The 23,752-nt window shown below is 33.2% G+C and overlaps 1 protein-coding gene across 1 annotated transcript in view; it reads right to left on the bottom strand.

Moving 5' to 3' along the window:
* Positions 1-23,752, bottom strand: part of LOC144435302 (bone morphogenetic protein 1-like) — a 91,269-nt gene that overhangs the window by 19,597 nt on the left and 47,920 nt on the right. The gene's annotated exons all lie outside the window — the stretch shown is intronic.

Raw genomic sequence — 23,752 nt, forward strand, 5'->3', positions numbered from 1 at the left:
TAATAATAATTTTTTATGCTATCTACGTTTTTGGCTACTACATCATTATATAGTTGCAGTTGAATCTCTGTTTGATTTTATGTGATGTTTGTTTTTTTCAGATTGCAGAGCAAGGTGCCAGATATGTTACCATGGAAGCGATAAGCAAACGCATCGATACAGCAAACGGTATTGACCAGCAAACGACAGCACAGTACAGATCTGAGTCGAGCAAAAAGCTGCTTGTAGCTGAAAACACAGAATTGAAAAACGACGTCAGGAAACTGAAAGAAGATAAAGACTTGCTGGAGAGTAAACTACTGGAATTGAAGGAAAAGAAGTTCCAACTAATGAGAGAATGGAAGAAAGCGAATCGCGATATCAGAACGAGGAGAAAGAAGATGCTGAACTTAGAAGACCAGATTGCTGTTGTGCGGGAATTGACGGCGCAAAACATCGTTTGTGACGAGGAAACCGAGGAAGAGTTTAACGATTCTTCAAGTTGTGTAGTAATGTAAGACTTTATAACAAGTTACGCCATAATGTAATTGTTGATGTGGAAACACCAGGGTTGTCATAGACTGAAATTACATTATTTTAGTGTTCCTGTTAACCGTTCGTAACAGTACGTAATATGATGACAAAGTGTTCAGTCAAGGGGGTCCCCCCAGACTAGTGAGTTTCCAATACGGTGGCTCTCATTATTTCTATGTTTCTATGTGACCAAACAGACTTTATATTTCTTGAAGATGACCCCACAACATTTTTTTTTAAAAAGCAAAAAAACCCATAAAAAACCATGACAGATAGCTAGACAGGAAGAAAGTAAAGACACCTTTACTGGTGGTAAGAACATATAATGTAGTGTGCAAGAATGTATTGTGGTGAAAATTATCAACTTCGTTGAAATTGGAGACATTTAATAAATCATACAGGTATTAGTATCCTTCTGGATATAATTGGCATTTCTAAGGAACCCAGCTGACTGACTGACTGACTGACTGACTTTCTGACTTTGTGTATTTTTTCTTTCAACTGATCATCATTATACAACCCATAACACCAAAGTAAAGTGTTTTCTGTATGTACCACAATAGCATCCATATCAAGTGTAAAAGTATACTGTTTCATTTGCCAACTGACCACATTAGAAAGGCCACATGCTAGGCTTGTAAATGAACCAATTGAAAAAGTATACTTTTACACTTAGTATGAAAGCTATAAACAAGTGTAGCATATAAGGAAAGTGCTTTACTTCAGTGTTACCAGTTGTAGAAGATGTCACAGTGAGAAACATGAAATTAAGAATGGCTACCCTTACATCCTTAAAAACTATAAAATTTGGAAAGAAAAAAAAGAGATACAAGTTTGTATGGACTTTAGTAATATTCTATATAAAGTTCTATGACTTTACTGCATAAATGTACAAAAATAAAATTTGAAATTCAAGCAGTTTATTGTACTTGTTTACTGCAGTGAAATAAAAACTGTACAAACTGTAGTCTATCCGACATCTTAAAAATAAAGTTAACATGAATTTTTGTATAACATAAAATTATAGTGAAATATTTTGTGCACTTTTTCCTTTTCTGACAAATTGAAGCTGTTGAAAACCAAATACCTGTGAATTCCTCTCAACTTGAACAAAGTTTCTCATCAGTAAACATTCTAATCAAATTTGTCTTGCTCCTTTTAGACCCCTCTCTAGTTCAACCTTCAAGATCATTTTGAAAAGAGCAATTTCATGACATTGTGTAAATGCACCAAATAAAATATTTGTTGTATTTGAAGGTCGACATGTCTTTACAAATCTTTCATCTACAAACGAAATACAGCCCAGGGTCAGTGTAAAGTTAGCGGGGTAAAAAATGTCTTTGATTGGCTATATGTACATCAGAAAGTGTTTTTGAAGTCTTGAAGGACATGTTTCATTTCTAAGACTAGTGTTTTTCAGTCCGTTTTTTTCTTCAAATGTTGTGGCCATGGCATGGAGCTAACAAAATGCAGATTAGAGATTGACCAATAGGGTTTATTTAATCCGCATGAATATGTCAAGGAATAATAGCCACTTTCTCAACATCATGGAGTCAGGATTGTCACCAGTGCTGTTTGGTACTGAATGGCTACAGTCCTTGGGCAAGATTTGGCTAGTCAACCAAGCAGTATAACTTGGGGACCTAGGTAGGATAGAGGTTGCAATATGAATGCTTTAATCCTATGCACTTACAGAGGTTGCAATGAACTGTATGTTCCCCACGTAGTTGAAGAATAAAGGGCCTTTGCGGTGTGTGCATGTGTAATAATTGTAAAGCACTTTCAACACCATGTGGGGAAAGTGCTCTATCAAAACTAAGTAACATTACAACGTTATTATCTACGTCACTGTAAATACACGTATAAATATAATACACAAAATGGTCTACCTCACCCACATCAATAGTCTTATTTACATGTAAATGTAGACTTTACAATTTCACATACTGTACCCCTATCTCATACTAATAAGGGTAGGACTTATTTCCATTTACACACTATGATTCATCGTGATTTATGGTCATCTCGCATTTATAAAAAAAAAGAGTTCAGGGCATTTCAAATAAAAAAGTCCACCTCATACATGTATATATTTAAAGAGCTTAAGGTGAACACCCGATGTACTATATATACCCTCACACTTTCAGGACTCATTCTTGTATAAACAACCTCATATTATTCAGAATTCCTACCTGAAGTAGGACCACAAGTATATTTTTTTGGCTGAACTTGAACATTGCTTGAGACCTAACATAGCCTTTTTTTATCCCTTGACAAGAATTTTTCATGTGAATAAAATTTAAATAATTTCTGTCATTGCTTTTTTTTTTTTGCAAATTTTCTTGTACTAAATATTTCAAAAAATGTTTATTAGCAAATTTAAGTATTGTTAATAGTTTGGATCTGCCCCCCCCCCCCCCCCCCCAAAAAAAAATCAATCTGCCTGAGGATAATTTTGTTCAATAATTTTATTTTGATAGGATAACTATTAAACTGTATCACTTGATGTTTATAGAACACAAGTTACTCACTGTATTCTATACCTACTGAAATACACTTAACTATCACTTACAATTAACCGAACTCAAACCTGGTATTAAGAGATAACTTATAAATGATCCGATGACGTAATTTAATATATGTATAAAATATCTCAGGAAATCCCAACTATGCAATCAACTGTTCTAACAATGTCAGAAGGTAACTTTAATTATAGAAGGTATGCATCAGCAGTTAAAGTGGCCATATGGATGAGAATTTGGTATATATTTTGGATTTTTATTTGAAAAAACAGCTTCACTATGTTTTTCTACTTGAAAAAATAATGTGAAAGAACATTGACCAAGTCCATGTTCATAACTCAATACATTGCAAAAAGATGCAAAAAGTGTAAAAAGTTTGTTATTGTATGTACAATAGATAGAACAGATAGTGTTCTACTTCCATGTGAATTCTATGAACTTTATATATATATATACATACACATATCTTTTTGCAAGGCCCTTTTAAACATAGTCTAGTTCCTATACAGTATCGTTACGATTTATACCTTCATTCACATGTGGTTAGAAACCACAGTTGGCATCCGGACTATTTTAACACCCTACTGTGTTACTTGTTCAGGGAGTGCCTCTCAACATTTCTGTGTACTGGATTTAATGATTTTCATTCATTGATTGCTTGAGTGTCATCATTTCAATAGTTTGTTTGTCGTCCACATGCGGGTAGGTTTTACACGACATGCTAGCGATAGCATTGTGTTTTTTTCTGTGTTTGTTTTTTTTCCCCTCTCCGTCTAGGCCTGGTACTAGTAGGCTTTGGGGAAAATGCAAGGACGATAAACAAACTCTTTAATTGATGGGGCCTAAAGGCAGATTTATTTCATGTGAATCAATACAAAAGTGATGTAGCTGTTCATGGACACTTTAGTCAAAAATTGTTTGTCAGCCAAAATAACAAATGTTTTATTTCCACTAAAAAATGTGTTCGCCAAAGTAAATATATTCACATAAGATAAACACCAAGGTTGTAAGCAATATCTTACATTCAAATTTATGATAGTCTGGATGCCAACTGTGAGTGAAGATATAAATCGTAACGATACTGTATAGGAACTGGACTAAATTTACGACAACACCTACAAGTAATATTTTGGTTGCAGCAAAAGTTGTATTTTTTTTCAAAGTCACAATAATGTGTAGTACACATAAATCACAGTTGTTGAGAGTTGTACATATTCATATATGCAAATATATTCATGTTTATTTGTAGCAGTATTCATATTTTATGATAATGAGGTGAGGACACAATGGACAAATACACTTCATTATACATGGAGTGCAATTATCAGTGTTTATTCATAGACTGTGTTTCCCCTACCACTGTCTATGGTTTATTGTACATGTACACAACACAATACAACACCTTATTTCACTTTATCACACTTCCCATTGTTTTTTCCCCCATTGTTTATTCAAAGACTGTGTTTATTTGTTGCAGTATTCATATTTTATGATAATGAGGTGAGGACACAATGGACAAATACACTTCATTATTTATACATGGAGTGCAATTATCAGTGTTTATTCATAGACTGTGTTTCCCCTACCACTGTCTATGGTTTATTGTACATGTACACAACACAATACAACACCTTATTTCACTTTATCACACTTCCCATTGTTTTTCTCCCCATTGTTTATTCAAAGACTGTGTTTATTTGTTGCAGTATTCATATTTTATGATAATGAGGTGAGGACACAATGGACAAATACACTTCATTATTTATACATGGAGTGCAATTATCAGTTTTTATTCATAGACTGTGTTTCCCCTACCACTGTCTATGGTTTATTGTGCATGTACACAACACAATACAGCACCTGATTTCACTTTATCACACTTCCCATTGTTTTTCTTTGCTGTTTCCATGCAGATGGAGAACAAAGTGTGATTTTCTTTCTTGTTGTGTGTACACTGAAAATGTAGGTAATTTCACGATGAGAAAATTTTGCCATTTTCTGGTCCTTCTCAAAAGCAGTACTGAATAGACCATTATTTATAAATTGTTGGGTCTGACACATTGTATTAATACAAGAAGATGTTACTACTGATTTTGGTAGTTTTATTTTCCAATGAAATTAGTGAAAAATTAGTCTCAAAATGAAAATTTTATAGTTTACAATAACTTCAAGTTGGAGATCTGAATACACCTATTTTGTGACCATCAAATGGTGGCGCTCTGTATCATTCCAAGTTAGGCATGGCCTGACAACCAACATTTTTTCTGTTTTTTAAGTTTTCATTGTCATCACTGTGCACATAATTTTGAAGTGACTCTATTCTTGTTCATCACACAACAAACTTTATTATCTAAAGTACAATGGTCTCAGGTTTGGGACTTTCTGGTATATAACCAATATAACCAAGTGTCTAAGTTATGATGATTGATGTTTTTTTGGTTGTCAAATATAAATAAACTATAGAGTATTTTGATATGCTTTGACAAATGTTTCATCAACTTAAAATCGCACTTATGTCACTGTCTAATACACAGAGGAATTGTCTGTTGTCTGAACTTAGGAAAAAATGACGTATAGGCTTTGCTGGGAAACTTCTGTTAAACATGTTGTCGACTGTTTATATTGTTATAATAAATAAATACTTTATTGATCCCACAACTTGGGGAAATTGGGAAACTGCCAGCAGAACATTTCACAAAATACAAAAATAATACAATTATGCACAACAAGATACACATACATATAATTGTAGCTACAATAATTTAAAACTCAAACCCACATGATCGCTGCACTGCAGCTCAACATTGGTCATTACTGGTTATTGTAATTCTATAAAAATACAAACAGTTAACCTAAACAGTTAATAAATGTTCCATAGCAAAGCCTGTACATCACTTCCACCTAAGTTCAGATCAATGCCAATGATGTATTGATAAGTAAAAGCGAAGGTAACAACATATTTTAATTCTTTTAGCATCCAAGTTCTTGTTGAACATAGTGAATTCACAACATGGAAGGCATCCCTCCCTTGTTAAACCTAAAACCAGAAAATTATTGGGAACAGTCCCAAAGAGAGTATCAATATTTTCAATAGTCCAAAAGTATTCATTTTCACATACTTGTTCAAGAAAAGAAAACAAGAACGTTTGGCAACAGGTAGATAGTCATTTACGTTTTTTTTTTGATAGAGTGACGGTTTGTTTCACTACCACTATCACTGCGATATTTAAACCTAAAGTTCAGATTACTATAAGAGATTTTGAGAAGATTTTGTATAATTTTCTATTCTGATTTATATGTAAATAAAGTTTTCATGCCAACTGATAAATGGTATCTCTGTTTATGTTTTTTTCTACATAATCATTGCCTCATCTGCATAGGGTCTGTTCAGTACAGTGGAAATAAAACAAAAAGAGTACAATAAAGTAGATTTAGATACAAACAGAAAAGTGAATTTTACACATGCTAACGATAGCATTGTGTTTTTTTCTGTGTTTGTCTTTTCCCTTTCTCTGCCTCTGCCAACAATAATGTAAAAGGGGAAAATAAATATATGGGAACTCAGTGTGTTCTTCATGGAAGAACTCTTCCATGTTTGATTGGGAAACAGATATGTTTTGAACATATCACTTGTCCTTCTTGAGTGTCTAAACTAGACTAGATCGCTCTTCTCATCCCTGTTTATTTCCATAAACAGGGCGGTATGATAAGGATGCTATTTTTCAGTCTATGCCTAAAACAGATCTCACAGAATAATTTTAATTTGCTGGAGGTGTGAAAAGTGACATTAACACATATTGAACCCATAGACAATGGAGGGTTTGGTCCCCTCCACTGTCTATGCACAAATTGACAAGTAAATTAACACTTGCATTTACATATTGAACCTTTTTACACCTCCAGATTGTTCAACACCTCAAACAAATTCAGTTTAGACACTGAAAGAGGACAGGATTTGTTTGAACATGTCTGTTTCTCAATCAAAAGTGGAAAAGGAGAACTTGTGTATGAAAGCTGTAATTTGATTATATGACAAATTTAGATTACAGATTGTATCGAAAGTCAAATATCCAATTACACTTTTTACAACTACCAAACAGATTAACTATATAGTATATGTGCACATGGTTCAATAAAAACAAAAGTATATTATTTTATAACTCTAGAGGTCGCCACACAATTCATGATACATGTGTGTATGCACTTGATTATCACAGACAGTTTCAGTAGGGATTTGAATACTGTCTCACTTTTGTAAAAAATCCAAAATGAGTTATAAATGAAGATTCGATGAAATCTCCTTAGAAAAATCAGTATGGTTTCACAGAGTTTATCAGCAAAAAATTGAATTTTACGTGATAAATATGCAACAACCGAGCTAAGGAGTCCAGTACTGAAGACCTAGATTCATGTGGACTTTGTAACAGTCTGTGGTTTGGTTTGGTCATGAACAAATTTGAACGGATTATTCCATAGCTCAGAAACTATACCAGGTGAGTGGTTATATTCATTAAAACTAACGCAAACACTTCAAATAATTACACACATGTTCACAAGTTTAGTACTGCCAGGCATCGTGCTAATTTAGCTAAACTATCAAATTTGTGGGAGGAAGGCACTCCTAGGCTCTGGGTATGTATGATGATTTTTACTCATTTGAACACACATATAAATGTACTCAAAAGCACTTGTTGTAAGCCAACGTGAGTAGGTTGTGAGTCTGTGGTATTGTTGTTATTTACATTACCTCAGACAGCAAGACTAATATTTCGCTAGGCCACAGACAAGTAAGAAACTTGACTGTGGCTAGGCAAAGTAAGTGTTAGCATTTACATTAGATTCTATATATGTTATTTTCCTCTCATACAATATTTTGAAAATTGACCACAGAATTTACTGAATAATTAAGCATTCAAGAAAGGTTGGTGAAATAATATTTGAATACCTTGAGGTTATAATTTCAATTTACAGATATTAATATTTATGAATTTTCATACTAATAATTTCTCTGTTTGATAGGATATCTTCTGTGTGTACTTTACAATGTGTATTTATATCAAAGGGTATATTTGTACAGCATCTGTGAAGTCAAACAAATACAGTTCTGAGCTCCCTCTGATATATTCAAAGTAGACACCAGCTTGTAACACATCAGCAAGCAATCTGAAATCTTAGGGTACAATATCCACACTGAATATATATGAACATAAAATTATCAGGCAGTAAAATTTTTGAAATCCTGTTTTTCCCAACTTGTACTTTTTTTGTATACAAACAAATATCCTCTGGTAGAAAGAGGATTAGTTACCTTTGTCTAGGTTAGAGAAAGCAGAAATCTGAAAACAATGCCAGTAAATATTTGTGTTTGAAAAGTCTACTGGTTAATTTTTTACAAAACCGTAATAAATCACATAGAGAAATCTACAACTATTTGATTTACTTTAACTGACTGTCTAAATAAATAAATAAATAAATAAATAAATAAATAAATAAATAAATAAATAAATAAAGTCACAGGATGTACAATTTAGGGATTTCAAGTCACAAAGTTCAATCAATTGTACCAGAATTTTTTCAAAAAAAAGCTATACTTTATTTCAAAGTATTGAATCAGGTCTGAAAATTCTGCTTATTAGGGATTTCAAGTCACAAAGTTCAATCAATTGTACCAGAATTTTTTCAAAAAAAAGCTATACTTTATTTCAAAGTATTGAATCAGGTCTGAAAATTCTGCTTAAAAAAATGAAGGGCATAACTTTATAGATACTGTCATTCTCAACATATAGACTGGGTGTAACAGATTCCATATATCAGTACTGTCTGTTTCAGATAAACTTTTTAAACCTTTTTACAGCATAATACTATAATTTTATGTAAAATTTATTAAAAGTTGGCTGTGGAATTATAATCTTTCCTTTTGTTACAGATAATGTATATATTAATAAAAAATTGGTGAATGAAATTAGTGTGCATGGTTATGTAATATAACCTAAACAAGTACAAGATTCTCAAGTTTACATGTAAAAGCTTTGATATGCCACTCATTACTTTCTTTTCACAACAGATATGTATATTTGACCACTGGACAAAATTCAGTATAAACTATAAAAAAAGATAAGTCTAACTTTATGAGTAAATGATAGTTTCACACAGGAATATGCAAAATAACATGTCCAGATAACAATGTTCTTCCTATAAATACCACAATATAAACTTTAGATTAGACGTTGTTATAATTTTTTTTTCATCCCAGGCATGTCTGCACTTGTTGCCCCATGTATACATACACAAAATAGGGTTTTGTTTAACTTCTGCTGTGTGTGTCCGTGTTTATGTATAACGGTATGATGAACAGTATGTTATACCACTTGCAAGCTAAGTTGTACAAATTCAAACAGAAAATATGAGATTTATTTTTGGGTTGTTCTGTCATGACAACGCCTGTCTTAAACTGTGATATTGATTCTACATTGCTTTGAGTCAAATGTTCAAAGTCTTCATTATTTTTCTAAAGCTTGCTTTATAGGCCTCCAAAACAATTGTGTTGTTCCGATTATGCTCAATTTTAGAATGGGTGGGGGTGGGTATATTTTTTATTTTCATTTAAAATTTTTTTTTTTTTCCATATCTGAGTGTCTAGTTCAGGTAGTTATGTTTTCCGTTATTTTCCATATGGTCTTTGTGTTATTGGTTTCTTCTCATCAGATGTACAACCATTACAGATTGGGAGAACAGTTTTATATAGTCTGCGAGACTTCACAATTTTCGTAGTTTTATTATTTTTTTCTCAAATATGTCAAAAAAGTTTAGGGTCGGCAGTCAAAAACTAGGTGGGGGTCATCACCTCCACCCCACTAAATCACTGATTACTGCCTAATATAACCTACATGTATTTTTTATATGCTTTCAAATTTATGATATGATCAAAGCTTACATAATTCCATCTGAATTGAAATGAATTTCAATTGTAAATGTATCAGTTATTTGAGTTTACCTGAGTTTCAACTGATTTAAATTGTAAATTGAAGTGTTTTTATCAACTCTTTTTTCCCTATCTCAATTGAACTCATTTTAAATTGCAAACTTATCAGTTCTTTTTTATCAACAGGCTCTCATAGAATTACCTCATTAGCTAAACCATAGTATAACCTGTATATATCTGATAAGATGAAATGAATGAGCAATTTGTGTAGTTATGATAACCCTATGTGTAGCCTGTTTACGGCGCTGTATGACTGAGTCCGATAACACCCATCTTATTCAATAACACAAGTGTCATTGGAGTCAGTCATTCCGCGCCAGGCTGAACTATATGTTGTCTAGACTGACACATCAATTATTGTGTACACTCCTTTGAACACGATTGGTACAAAGTCTAATGGCTAACATGAGGGCCAGTAGCAATGAATCTGTCAACCTACGAATAGTACAATTTATCTACCAATGTGTGAACTGTATTACAAAGTAAATCATTTTGACAAGTAAGAATACTGCGTTGAATATTGTGCAAGATTGTGTAAAAAAAAAGGAATAACATGGTACAAGTAATTGCGAAATATTACTAATAACATTAATATTATTATTACATAATATTACATTATTGAAATATTAGTAGTTTTAGAATAGAATCCTTCAATAATTTGTTGCCTCACCATATACATTTATGGACCATTTTGATAAGTAAGAATTTGGCAATGGAAAATTGTGCAAGAATTGAATAGAAAAAAACCATCATGTTTGGAAAATAATTCAAAATGGTGGTTGCAGGGTCTGTCTCTTGTTGTAGACCAATTTTGTTTGTTAAACTGAAGTGTCTGTGCAATGCATGACTGAAAATAATTAGTACACGAACAAAAACAAAGATAAACAAAGAAAAAAGAAAACACAAAAATAGGCCAAAACACACCAATTTTAGTTTGTGAAGGCTTGTTATTTGCATTTGTACAACAATCTTTTTGCATAATTATGCATGGAAATATTTGAGATCATGTACGAGATAAATATATAAATCGGTCTTAAAACACCAATTACATGATAGATTTGACCTGAAGTGCATGATCGAACTTGTTCAGAGTTGATAAAAGCTGATAACAGAGAAAACACACCTAGATGATGATAATAGTGTTTCCAAAGTTGACATGTGCAATGACCTTTGACCCTAATATATTGTTCAATTTTTTGACCAAAAAGAAAACATGCTGATTTTGGACCTGTATATGGGATTGTACCTGCAACTGTCCTATATTAAGTAACACCTGTAAACCGAGTTGAGTTATTCAAAACATACATATTAATAGAACAGTGGCTGCTAAGAAAGTCTTATCTATATTCCTAGTATTAGGGGTTACAGAATACAGATAAGTCAAATTTGGGTGTGTACTTGTCGACTTGATGTTTGTACAGACTCAGGTGAGTATAAACTCTTTTCATTATTTCTAAGATTTATATAGATCTACATGATTGATGGAATATACTATGATCACAGAGTTCATTTCAATTCATGGCTTGGCTGAAATGTAAATCAACATGTAAGTAGATGTATGGGTGATAAAATGCAGGTAGACATGCAGGTAGACAATATAGGCATGAATAGGTGATGAGATAGGGTAGGATATATACAGAGAAATATGGGCTATAGAATTTATCAAAGGACACAGAAATATACTGACAGATAGACAGACTGAGAAAACAGACAGACAGACAGACAGACAGACAGACAGACAGACAGACAGACAGACAGACAGACAAAGAGCAGATCAGATGTAAATGGGGAAAAGATATACATGTGCCTCCAGGCACACACACTTGCTAGTATGAACAATTACAACAAAGCTTACACATAAGCAGATAGGTATATATGTACACATACACATTCATGTGAATCCACACATGCATGTATGCAAGCACACATGTGCCAATACAGTTAACTAAAGACATAACATACATACGGACTCATAGACTGTCTTGATTTTGGAAATAATTTAGCAATAAATCATCTGTAAAATATCAAGGGACTATGACCGCCTACTAAAATTGAAATTAAAAAGATTCTTATTTGCCCAAATCTATTAATTGCAACCATTGTTTAACCATCACTCTGAATGCACACTAAGACCTACGGTCACCTTACTAGGAAATTAACAAAAATCAAGCCATCAAAATTTAGATTTCATTTGTCCTCCAAGGAAATGAAAATGTCATAGTAATACATCATTTACTGTACTTTTGATGACAAGCAATAATTGAATACAAATATCAGTTACATAATATAACACTAACAGAGTCTAGATCAGGTGTGACAAAAGCTGATTACAAGTATCAAAAAAAAATATGCATAATTAGTATGTTAATTTCAATATCAGATTACTAAAAGGCTGGTATAGAGGGATGTCAGAACATGTTAACTTTGACAAATTGAATGTGTAGTCAGTACACTGAGGTAAAGTCACATAGGTAACTGCTTGTTATTCAGTTCACGGCATTCAGAAGGTGAATAGGTATATTTTGTATAGTCAGAGACAAACTGCCTGTAGCAAGGGAAGCAGAGAGAGAGAGAGAGAGAGTCGGTGGCAGTCAAGCAGTTCTAAGCTATGTGTTGTAAGTACGCCAAGTCATTTATGATATATATATTTATCTTTCTGAAACACATTTTGGCATTTCTATTCACTACATCTAAACTTATGGATTAATTTCTATTGTTTCTCTTTCACACAACAAATTTTCACATCATCTTAAAAATCTTCATTAGAAAGTTTGCATATTTTTTCGTTTTTGATTTACAAAGAATTGATAATAGGTAATTCAGTTATATTTTAAGCTTGGGATACACACTGCTCTGTTGTTGAGTTCTAAGTATAATTGTATAAACTGCAGTATTATAAATTTTAAAGGCCCATTATTCAATCCCTGTCCACACATTAATTTCATCTTTATCAATGGAGCCCTGAGGATTACATAGGACCATTGTAAGTGTTCAGAACCAACTCTGCCAGATAATATGATTTTCTTACCCAAATGTTAACCCCAACCTGTTACCTGACATGGGACCTTATAAAAAGCCCTATATTTGAATCCCTTGTTCTCGAATTAGTGTTATATTAAGAGAGCACCTCATGACACGTGAGTGCAGGTATAGCGTACTTGGGTTATTTGCATGAGTGCTTGTGGTGTTCTCTGCGGTCGTACTTTCACAAGCGCAGTGAGTGAAAAGTGCTGCAGAAAACAGTGCAAACATGAGTGCATAGTATACCCACATTGGAAATCACGCAGAATGGGGTTCTGTTATTATTACATATGTTTATCCAAAACAACAAATTTAAATTTCCATAAAAATGATACTCTGTGATCGTGCGCATTCATGTACAACAAACAATCATGCCCTCCTTTGCATGCAGGTATGCAATAATGTTTTCGGTATTGCACCGCAGTGCAAATACCACTAGTATGTGTGCACAACAGTGCAAGTAATCTCTGGTACATAGTAATAATGATCATTCTTTTTTTAGGGCCAACTTTTTCTATAGCTCTACCAGACAACTGTTTTTTCCTTAAATTTCATCCAAATCCAGACTGGGCCTTTAACTAACAGTGCAATGGTTTGTGTGTTTTACAACCAGATTTTAGTGTCATATATCTGTTGTCATTTATTTATCAAAATCATAACATAAACAAACCAACCCTGTTAAAATAACAGCGTACTGTGTTATTCATTTTATTGTTGATATTCAAAACAATAACGATTTCACTAAACTCATCACATGTCTCCAAACTCAACAAAATAAAAATTGCAAAAACATGTTTGGAAACATTCAGATACATCGCATATAATCACGATATTTGTGTCAATTTGCATGGTGATACAATCAAAGTCAGTTGTATAACTAGATTTAGCTTCCAGCTGGCTAAGTCAGGCACATCATTATCACAGCTAGCAGTGTACAGTGATAATAATCCGCCTCGACTTTTGATGTCATTTATCTGTGTAATTGTAGTCGTTACTGCTGACATTTCAAATGGAGACCTACTGGCAGACAACATGGCTTCAATATACACCCAATCAATCATAATTACCATACTAATGTATACAAATTATTTTTTGTGACCTAGTGAAGAAACCTTTCTGGTGAATTTCGCAAAGGCTGCAAGATATTGTATACCATACTTAGTCAGTATATTTCATCAATTCATTACGGAATATGTAAAATTTCATTCTTATTTTCACTTGTATTTGTAATGTGGTCAAAACAAGATAATTCAAAAACCACATAATACATGGAGGTTTTTTATTTAATAATTCAACTTCTGGATTTTGCTAATGATTTGAAAAAGTATACTTTTTCATGGTGTTTTCACTGAAGGTACTACACACTTACGAGTCATGAATATTCATTGTTCACCTATCAGATATGTATTTCTGTTGACTCCCATGAAGCAGTGTAGCCCACAGCAAAAACTCCCCAAATGAGGCATAAGCTCAAATTCTGTCTGTCAAATTGCAAGTACATGTAATGTAGGTGAAATGATTCGCTAGAACATGAAGATTATGAAAATGCCTTCATTTCCTGGAGTGGCATTCCCCATTATTGCTTCATTGCTATAGCAGAAACAAGGAGAATAGAATCACAACATTGCTTCCCTTAATACAAATCTTACTTATATTGCTAGAGTACACTGAATTCTGAAAAGTTTGAAAATACCCCCGGTAACTAGACGAACTAACTATTAGCCTCTTGTCGAAGCTATTACAAACTGTCACAAGATGTCCAGGCTAGGTTTTTATACAAAGAACATACGAGTTAGGTGTCTCCAGGGTTTGCACGATTTTCTAGTCAATCTAATTTCCTTTCATACAAGCCTACTAGCACACCATGGATTATTGTATTTACCTAGTTCATATGTCAGTCACTAATGGAATGTATATATATTCTGAATTTCTCAGTCACTAACGCTTTTGAAAATGCATGTAGATGTCACTAATTCTTGAAAATGTAGATGTCACTAACTCTTGAAAATGTAGATGTCACCTACTCTGTAGAAAATGTAGATGTCACTAACTATTATTCAAAACATAGATAATTTTTGTGAAATTCATTCAAGCTTATAATGTTATTATTATTATTGAGACCCAGAGTCAAAAAAGTCAATTACAAAATGTATGCTATATTTTATTGTAAGATCTTAATTTTAATTGAGGATTACCTACCCAAGACATAATAGGTTTTGTTCATACATTTACAATTCATTTACAATTTAACTAGATAGTTTGTCACTTGATTAGCTGTGTAAACAGTTGATGAGTAAAACTGATCATGATGTACAGTGTACTGAAGTACTTCTTTAATTGGATTAAGCCTTAAAAGGGTATAAGCTGATTAGAATGTTTTCTGACTCAGAGATTAGTATTTGGGTATACAGTATAAAAGGTACACTTATTATTACATATATGTATCAGAGATTACTGGCACTGGTGCACACGCATAATAGTGGTATTTGCACTGCAGTGCAATACTGAAAACATTATTGCATACTTGCCTTCAAATAATATGCAAATGAGGACACAATCATTTTCTACACAAAATCACGTGTACGATTTTTATGTAAATTTGCTGTTTCAGATAAACATATTGTAATAATAACAGAACCGCATAACACTTGAGTGACAGTATGAGCAAGGTATCACAGTGTATCACAATTACTTGTATTTTGTTTTTATTTGTGATGAGTCAGCATGTCTGGTGTTGTCTTTTATCTGTAGAAACCATGATAACAATACATTTGTGACATACATTGTGTTGGCAAGGTTAGGTGAAATTGGCTGTTATACAACTGCTGACATCAGACCATAAACAAACGGAATCTGTAACAAACACTGGGAAAGTAACAACTGAATTGGATTAATAACACTTGGCACAGCTTGGAAGTACAGAGACACTATTACACATTCTATCATTTGATAAGAACAGTTTTATGACCACTTTACATAACAGTTCGTGTTCACAATCAAATTTGAAGTTCTCCTGGCATTTCATGTACACATAAAGAGGCCATAAAACTGTTCTTATCAAACTAATAAATGTAATACAAGTCTCTGCTGTTCCAACATGCTGTGCAAAGTGTTATTAATCCAATCAGTTTCCTTTCCTCGTTTGTAACAGATTCTGTTTGTCCACAGTCTGATGCCAGAAGCAGTTGTATATTTGGTGCATATCGAAAAGTATCTGTAGTATTCTATTTACTGAAGCATGCATAACCATTTGCTATTGGTAGAATTCTTACCTGGTATTCAGACAAAATACTAATGTATTACCAGGGACTGAAAACATCAATGAACGCATAAAATGTATGAATCTTGTTGGTTGTCATAGTTTCTGCATGATTAACTACATTGGGAAGAATCTACCCATCATATTACCCTGTCAACAGTGATGGATAGCATTCTCTCCTAGTATGTGTATATACCTGAATACATGCAAGCCACCAAATTACCAATTTCATTTTAATAAACAACCAGGTTTTTAAAGCACACATCATCAAAAATTGATGGACCTGGTTTATAGAAATGCTGACCTGACAGTGTTCAGTGACTGTAGACTACAGATACCTTCATCCATGAGAATTATTTTGAAGAAGTAGAGACCATCAGAGTCGACTAATAAAATGATCTAAAAGACTGAACACAGTTTAAGTCTAGATGTTTGGGGTTCTTTTTATATTCAAAATTGATTTTTTAAAATATGTACGTATCAGCAACCTAACTAATTGTCAGTTTCTGAAATTTGCAAAACAGGTCAGTATGGCTTCCCTGTATTATAAAAATATCACAAGGGAAAACACTATTTCATCTTCTGTATATTTTGCCATCCACTTTAATTACACACAATAACAAGTCACTATCATTAATTATTCATAATTGGCTATTAATCACTTCAAAGAGTTTACAAGTGGCATGATATTGTACATATATTTAGCTTATTTATGTTTCAATATTAATGTATTCATTTTTAATAATCCAATATTAATCACCTCAAAATGTTTACAATTGCTCTAGCTTTATACACTTGGCTAATTCAATATTAATGTATTCATTTTAATTGAATATTAATCTATTCATTTTAATCCAATGAATCACCTCAAAGTGTTTACAACTGTCTACACTTGGCTCATTTATTTTAATCCCTATATTAATGTATTCAGTTTAATCCAATATTAATCACCTCAACGTGTTAGCTTTATACACAGGCTAATATATTTTGATACAAATGTTAATCTACCTCAAGGAGCTCATTGATGAAAAATTAAATATTGTCAATTATTTTTCAAAAAACAAGGAAAAAACAACTCATTTGAAATTTTCCAAAGGTTTCAGGAGAAGCAGATGTTTTTCTCATGACATCACGAAAAATGTGTATTTTTAGCTATATATGAAGCATGAACAGCAGTTTTCACAGAATGTGTCTGCTGTGAGGAAATGGTAGTTTCCATGGCAACAATTACCTACGCAAGTAATTTTAACATCCTGCAAGGAGTATAGCATATCTGGTGGGAATTTAACACATTTTACAATATATATACCAAAAAATACTGCAGGTTATAGTTATATACGTGTACTATGCATATTCATATTTTAACTGTATCCTTACCTAAAAATATCAACTGGGGTAAATATCTCACGTATTCTGTTGTTTGATGGTTCTGTCAGTTTTATCATAAAATTTATGTGGACCCAAAAGTTACCTTATTGTAAAAATTCAAAAATTTCAGAGTTCACACAAGGACATCAGTTTTCTGGGTAATTTTAAGTTTACAGGAAAATCATGAGAAGAGAAAATATTACTAAGATAAGAATCACATCTCTTTTGGAAACATTCTAGGTAAAGTGTTATGAGATTTGTGAGTTGACATGAAGTCAGGTTAGATACCTGACATCGTCATGGTTACACATCTGATATCAGTAATGGTTGTCATGGTTTCTGTTGCTAGCTTGCAGGGAAATGTCAGGATTGATGACAACAGACTGCTCTTATTGTGCAGACTTTGTCTCTGTGACTTCGCTTGGAGAAAGGAAAGACAGATCAAAATACCACTTTTTCCTTTTCTTGACTAAGGAGAGACCTTACGTTCAAAGTAGCTTCTCATATACTTATACAGGGCAAGCATGATTGCAGCAAGGTAAACAAACTGTACTGCAGTGAAAGTCAAGAAATTGTCAGTATCATGCAAAAGTGTCATGCACATGTTGGTTTTCATAGACATATTGTAGACAGTTGGTACAGTGGTGACGACAATGTTTGAAAACCTAACACCCAAACTAAGACTTTTATTATTAGGTTACATAAATGGGTGGTAGTGTTGCCTAGGTAATGTGGATATATCCCCCCAAATTGTACTGAGGTCGTATAAACATTGGAAGTCAATGACATAATGTACCCTGGAAGTTTTATTACACAGCAGTGTGCCTGCTAGGTGAATTCGTTATACCACAGACACACAACTTCTAGTGATGTATGTACCATGATTTGGTATTCTCCTATCTGTTACTATGTGATGTGATTCATAAGAATTCAGTGTTTATTATTTGGACTCGCACCAAGATTTCACTGTCACTAGAGGGCATACTGCTATACACAGCTAAAACACTGACATGTATGAGTCTTCTCATAGATTGAACCAAGTAACAAGCTATCAAAAAAATTTTGAAATGTATTAATAACAATTTAAGATAACATTTTATAAAATCAATATCAACCTATTGGTATATTTTAAAAGGTTTGCCATGAGAAAGCTAGGGTTGAAAAAATATTGTTCTCGTAATCAAAAGGTTCTTCATTGAGAATAGTAAGTATAACTTCAGACCATTTTGGTTGTTTTGAGGTATAATTAACCAAATCAGTATCCAAGTTTTTACCACAGTTTCCCTCTAAAAAAAAGATATATATACTTCAAACTGCTTTGTTTCATTAGAATTTTGGTTATCATAATAAATCCTATCAAACACACTACTTTCTGTTTTGTTTTCTACAGAATCTGATTTGCAGAAAACATGAATTCTCACCAGACAGTAGACTTTATGGAAGATGCCAGAGATTGGTTGACATTTGATGCTGCCGTCGACCAAGTCATCACGGAAGTTAGAAGGGAAAACATGAAAAATGTACAAGCCTTTAGATTACTGAGCAGCCAACAATTTCTAGATCAACTCAAGAAAGACTACAATAATAATGAGCAAGTTAAAATTGCTTTTAATGAAACTGGGAAGGGCAGAATGAAAGGTCCTGATGCATTGAAAGCAGGAATGTGGGGCAAATTTCCTTCCACGGTGAGTTGGAATAGCGCCCTCATGCAGCAAGCATTCTCAATACTTTTGTTTTTTTCTGCTGTTGCATGGACATGATTTCAAATGTTAACAATTACACAGGAGAGCATTGTTAAAGAAGTGTTGTTTATAACTGTCATCTGATCATGTACACAATGTAACAATGATGAAAGTTTTGTAGAATGTACTAGTTTAAGCTTCAAAATTATTTCCCATTTCCCATTTCATTGAGATAAAGTGATATGCTATTTTCTGATTTTTAGGTTGCTAAACACGCTGCCAAAGAAGTAATCATGGCACAAGTAGCCAGACAAAGCAAGTACCAGATGTTAAAGAAAGCAATCATTGAAGTCCAGACCAAGTCTCAAGAAATGGACAAAAGCCAAGCCAGGCTAACGCAGGAGAACAAAACATTGAGGAAAGCGCTGGAAGATTTACAACTGCAGGATGAATACCGCGGTGGAGTCGAAGACGAAAATAAAGAATTAAAGGACAAAGTACATGATTTACAGGAAGAGAATAAACAACTGATCCAAGAAGTGGTGAAACTGAGAGCGCAGGTTGAAGAACTACAGGCTTGTAAAGGCTCCGTGCAAAATTTTCAGTTACTAAAACAAAGTGCTGTGTGACACGACACGTACAGGATAGCATGAAGTAGCTGCAGTCACTGGACTTCCTGTCAAATCCAATGGCCAGAAAATGTGAAATGTGTTTGATTTGAAGACTTTGAGAACATTTTAGTTTAAAATCTTTTCATTGTTGTCAGATGATCTAGACAGTGTCTCACCGTCTCACCTCACATACAGTAGACGACATTGTTAAAATCATCCAACAAAGGGTTGTAAGCTATGGATGATCATGTCTTGGCAAGGAGATCAATGAAATAGAATTGAATAACAGTGATTTTTGTATAAAACATTTGGAGAAGTTACATTGATAGATAAAACCATGTGTTTATATCTGGTGCATAGTTTTCCACAAGTTTACCAGTGAGTGACAAAATATGGGTATAATATTATAGTGCAATTACTTGTCATTTCAAGCAGTACATATTATATAAAGCAAAACCAACATTATGCACTAAAAGGCTACCGTTCAGTTCTAATTTGTCAAATATATTTTTGTCTGTCTATCAGGTCCAGTTCATCATTTCTTCAAATTGATGTTGGAAAATGATATTCACCATAAATATTTTAAGAAAAATTAATTTCTTTGTTTTTATGTTGTATATTATATACAATTTCATAATAAGGACCAAACCAAAGATAATCAAACTAACAACAAGAGAGATGATTTATTGAGAGGTAACACATGATTTAGGGTGACTAATTTGGTCGATGTTTCAGTTCCAAGGAAATCATTACTACCAGTATGAGCATGTGTATATTTCAGTTTATTCACTCGTGTATAAATATGCCACTTGAAAGAAAAAAATTGACTGAAAACTATATGAAACATAAAATTCAAATTTTAATTTTTGTATTCACACACAGATAATAGCTGTATGTATTTGTGATAATGGGGATATCATCATCAGAAGAATTTCCCCATTTACAGCATCTACAGCTAGATTGTAAGATACGAGTACATCGTGTTGTTCTGAGCTCACCGGGCTTCGATGTGTGAGGGCGCCCCCATCACAGTGTACCCTGCACACTTACATCTACATCCTAAGATATAAAATTTCTCACAACTTCCTATCCTAAGATATAAAATTTCTCACAACTTCCTATTAAAGTTCTTTCACCAGAGGGTTGTTCCTATACTGTCAGTGTTCAACAAAAATGTGCAATGACTATAAAAAGACTAATGAATAGATAACTTTGTTAGACTGACAACATTTCATCTTTAATAACACGTTTTGATGAATCTGACATGTGATCCATGTTCACACAATGTAAATGAAGCTTTCCTCTGTGACATTTCCTAAACATCTAAATGTACAATCACATGATAGCTTTATCATTAATTAGCACTGACTTTAATTATAGCTTGTATGATTTTTTTTTTTTTTACAATTACCACTCAAAGTTTATTTTCAGTTTCCTGTTTGAGGTGAAAGCATTTGATATAATTTTACCTCTTGGCTTATCTTGGTATTATCTGACAACAAGTTGTTATGGGACTGGGAATCTTGCTCTTAGAACAGGATCAACTATTTTTAACTTTGTCATGAACACTGAACTGATGCAACAATATCAACTCAACCATTCACCGTGGTGTCACCTTTGACCTTTGTAGATGTTTCCTCAAATATGAGGATTGTAAGTACCCCAGGGAGTCGAGGAAGTTACATACTTGTACCATTGTGTTGATGGAGGTCTTTGCCAAGATCATCAACTTTTTTACTTTGTCAAGGACACTAAAATGATGCAACAATAAACACATCAGCTCACCATTCACTGTGGCGTCACCTTTGACCTATGACATTCGACCTTTGTAAACATTTCATCACTTGCATTGTACACTCTCATCGCAGTTGAGGAAGTTATATTAGGCCATTGTGCCATTATAGGTCTGTACCAGGGACAATAATTGTCCAGCCATACATATGATCATGATACTCATTATGGAGGCATTTTATAAATATATACCAATATTTCACTGCTTCCATGCAAACTCTGATGTTTGACCTTTCCAGTCATTTCATTAAAAATATCATTATTTCTCAGATCTTTTTCCATCAAATCCAGTATCAACTTTGTAGAAGAACAATTTCCTTCTAAGTTTGCAATTTGTAGTCAAATTGTGATCAAAATGTAAGAATTTCTCACTAAGACTTGTTAAACAAAGTTTACCAAGATATTAAAATGCTTGTACAGTAATGTCTGAAGCAATATCAGTTGTAAAATAATTGGTGTTTGATACAAATATAACAGATTTGTAATAAATTATTTCAAACACAATATCTTGGCCTTGACTTGTTGACAACATCTAGGCCATGTGTAATTTAATATATGTTTACAGACTATACAACTCACTATTATTGGGACTGCTTTGTCAAATTTTATTCCCACATCATGGCCCCATTCATATTGTTTTCAGCTGATCAACTTAGAAAATTCAAAAGTTATATTTGTAGAAAATAAATAAATAAATAAATAAATAATGAAAAAAAATGCCAGTTGAGTTTTTTTTACTATAACTGACATAAAAGTGATTTGTTACAACTGTACATGTTGATGATTCCCAGTTCATAATTTGTATACATGTACAAAGCCTTGAAGATTGATCCTTTTTCATGGAAAACATAGTTTTTAGTATGAATGGCCTACTGCATGAGTATATGTATAGGGGTAGATTGATTCTTTTTCATGTGATTGAGAAACACAATATAAGATATGCATGGCCAACTGCAAGAGTATAACATAGTTTTTAGTATGAATGGCCAACAGCATGAGTATATTGGAAACATAGTTTTTAGTACGAATGGCCTACTGCATGGGCATAGGGGAAACATAACTTTTAGTATGAATGGCCTACTGCATGATTATTGGGTAAAACATAGTTTTTAGTATGAATGGCCTTCTGCATGGGTATAGGGGAAACATAACTTTTAGTATGAATGGCCTACTGCATGATTATTGGGTAAAACATAGTTTTTAGTATGAATGGCCTTCTGCATGGGTATAGGGGAAACATAACTTTTAGTATGAATGGCCTACTGCATGATTATTGGGTAAAACATAGTTTTTAGTATGAATGGCCTACTGCATGGGCATAGGGGAAACATAACTTTTAGTATGAATGGCCTACTGCATGGGTATAGGGGAAACATAAATTTTTATTGAGAATGGCCAACTACCATATTGAGCATGAAACATAAATCTAAAAAGAAATGGCCATATAGTAAGTACATTGTAAACACTTGACAGTAATAACACAGGTACAGGTATGTTGAGATGTCTCCTGAGAGGTAAAAAATAAACAAACTTGACACAGAATTTGACAAAGTATATGATTATTTAGATCTTATTTGAGGAATGTGATAATTTGTGTTACGGTACGTCATCTGGGGTCCAAAGTCAGAGCTGTTACTGTAACACATATCATCTGCCATGTTTGCTTGCCCGAGGCAAAATTGTCTTTCTTTTTTTATTTCTGCATTTGCATCAGATTTTGCAATAACTCCACATACATATATAGCCTCCCCATAGTCTTGATGGACAGCAGACACTACCCAGTACTATTTCAGCTATCGGATCCTATTAAAGTGGTCGTATGGATGAGGATTAGGTATTTATTTTGGATTTTTAATTTATAAAACAACTTTATTATGGCTTCATACTTGAAAAATCAATGTGAAACAACATAGACCAAGTCTGTGGTTGTAACTCAATAAATTGCAGAAGATCATTAAAATATGTAAAATCTTTGTTATTGTATGTACAATAACGATCTTTTT

Source organism: Glandiceps talaboti, chromosome 5, assembly GCF_964340395.1.
Source record: "Glandiceps talaboti chromosome 5, keGlaTala1.1, whole genome shotgun sequence".
Lineage (NCBI taxonomy): Eukaryota > Metazoa > Hemichordata > Enteropneusta > Spengelidae > Glandiceps > Glandiceps talaboti.